Source organism: Canis lupus, chromosome 14 (assembly GCF_011100685.1).
Source record: "Canis lupus familiaris isolate Mischka breed German Shepherd chromosome 14, alternate assembly UU_Cfam_GSD_1.0, whole genome shotgun sequence".
NCBI lineage: Eukaryota > Metazoa > Chordata > Mammalia > Carnivora > Canidae > Canis > Canis lupus.
Window position 1 is genome coordinate 21,768,298 of NC_049235.1, and position 2,649 is coordinate 21,770,946.

Consider the following 2,649-nt stretch of genomic DNA (forward strand, 5'->3'; position numbering starts at 1 on the left):
GAATGGGAAAAGAAACTTATTACACTTCCATGATAAACACATTTCCTGTGAATCTTTTAAAATGCTATTATTTTCTGTGTGCTTGTGATATAAAAACAAAGCATAAGAACTGGAGAAGGAGAATGTACATTTTAAGGAATTTATTCAAAACAAAATCCTATTTACATTCTCTTTCATTTTATTTTTCTAATAAACTTAATTTTTTTAAAACTTTATTTTTTAGAACAGTTTTACATTTATTGAAAAACTATCAGGAGAGAATGGAGATTCTCATATAATCCACAACTAGTTTGCCCTGTCATTAGTATGTTACCTTCTTATGGTATATTTGTCACAATTAATGAACCAATATCAATACAATTATTTTTAATTAAAGTCTGTGCTCCACTTATATTTTCTTTTCTTTCTTTCTTTTTTTCTTTTTTTTTCTTTCTTTCTTTCTTTTTTTTTTTTTTTTTTGACTGGCAGCGGCTTTATTTGGGAAAAGACACTTGAATTGGCTTTCGGTTGGGGGCATGGACAAGAAGGGGTACCCAGGGAAGTAGACTCCCCCTAAGGGTAGGCTGGGGACCGGGGCTGAGCCTCAGGCGGGTCTCTCCTACGCGAGGCCCCCCTGCACAGCTCCTTCCCCCAAAGGCTTCAAGGGGCCACAAGAGCAAGGAGGCTGGGAGGGCCGCGGTGGCTGTTCACTTGGGCAGGACGTCAGACGACGCAGACACCAGCTTCCCATCGCGAGTCTCGATCTTCTCCACAACCATGGCCTTGGAGGAGCTGCTGCGGCTGAAGGAACCGCCGGGCCAAAGCTGGACTGGAAGGGGCTCTGGCCGTAGCTGGGGCGGGGGCTTGTGAGGCCCCGTAGGCCAAGCTCAGGCCCCGGGGTAGCCGCTGGTCGTCTTCCTATGGATGCTCGTGTTCTGCATCCCAGGCTCCAGCCGGCTCTCCTCGCCCCCGCAGCGTGGGTCGGTGGCGATCTCCCATCTCGAGGTCCGGGGCCAGCCTCACGTTCAGGAGCTCCCGGTGCTCGCGCAGCTGCCGGGCCATGTCCCGCTCGTCCCGCTGCAGGGCGGCCTCCGGCTCCGGCTCGGCCACCTGGGCATTGGCGTCCTTGACGGCAGCTCCCCGCGCGGCTCGGCGTCGGCCACGGCGGCCTCCGGGGCAGCCCTCTGGTTTCTGAGGGCCTCGATCTCAGCCCGGAGGCGGCGGATGCTCCGGTTCATCTCGGAAATAGTCTTCGGGCGACGGAGGTCATCCCGGTGCTTCCCGGCCAAGGTCTGCAGCTCCTCGCACTTGATCCGGTGCATGGTCTCGGCCTGCGCCCGCCTGCGGTGCGCGATGTCCTCGTTCTGGGCCTTGACCTCGGCGGTGACGCCGTCCAGGTCCAGGGCGCGGCTGTTGCCCCTGGACGGCACCGCGGACGGGTCCGAGATCTGGGACTGCAGCTCACGGGTCTCCTCTTCATGCCGCTGCCCTGAGGATTGATCTCGTCGGTCAGCCCTTCCCGGCGGGGCTCCAGTTCTGTCTTGTGCATGTAAGCTTCATCCACATCCTTCTTGATGAGCACAAATTCATTCTCCAGGTCTCCACGCAATTTGATCTCATCCTCGTATTTGTTCTTGAAGCCCTCCACGAGCCCCTGCAGGTCGCCAACCTCCACTTCCAGCGTCAGCTTCTCCTGCCCCAGGGTGTCCAGCTGCCTCCGGAGGTCGTGGATGCAGCTCCCAAACATGTTGTCTGTGTTGCTCCGAGCGGTTTTCTGCTGCTGCAGGAGGCCCCACTTGGCCTCCAGGATTTTGTTCTGCTGCTCCAGGTGTCTGACCTTGTCGATGAAGGAGGCAAACTTGTAGTTGAGGCTCTTGATTTGCTCCTTCTCCTGGGTGTGCACCACCTGGATGTTGGGGTCCACCTCCATCTTCAGGGGGCTCCGCAGGCTCTGGTTCACTGAGACGGCCGTGATGCCTTCCCCCCCCCCCCCCCCCCCCCACGGCCCCGGGCCCGCCGTAGCCCCCGACCACACTCATGCTGCTGTTCAGGCCACCCCGGAAGCTGCCGCCGCAGCTGCCCACCCGGAGAAGGCGGAGGAGCTGATGCGGGAGCTGGGCCCGCTCGTGTAGGAGCGGCTGCTGAAGGCCCGGGGGCTGGAGGTGGACACCTTGTAGGACTTCTGGGTCACCCTGATGGACATGGTGGAGGCTGGAGTGGAGGCGAGGAGGCAGAACCTGACAGAGGTTGCAGGAGCGCGAGGAGCCGCTTCTAGGTCCACTTATAGTTTTTACCAATGTACTTTTTCTGTTCCAGGATATCATCTAAGAGGTCACATTACACTTACTCTTCATGTCTCCTTAGGGTTCTATTGACAGTGACAATTTCTTAGACTTCCTTGGTTTTTGATGACTTTGACAGTTTTGAAGAATACTTAGGTATTTTGGTTTCAACTATATCTATATCTATATTAGGTATCTTGTAAAATGTCCTTCTATTGAGATTTTTTCTATATTTTTTCTCTTGATAAGATGGAAGTTACAATCTTTAGAAGCAAGACCACAGACATAAAGTGCCAATTTAATCCCATGATTTATCACTGTTGATCACCTTGACCACCTGGCCGAGGTAGTTTTATTAGGTTACATGCTCTTTTGAAATTTCATTTAA

The 2,649-nt window shown here is 53.3% G+C and overlaps 1 pseudogene; it reads right to left on the bottom strand.

The window, feature by feature from the left end:
- Positions 1-569: 569 nt before the first annotated feature.
- Positions 570-2,230, bottom strand: LOC100688865 (annotated as a pseudogene).
- Between the last annotated feature and the right edge of the window lie 419 nt (positions 2,231-2,649).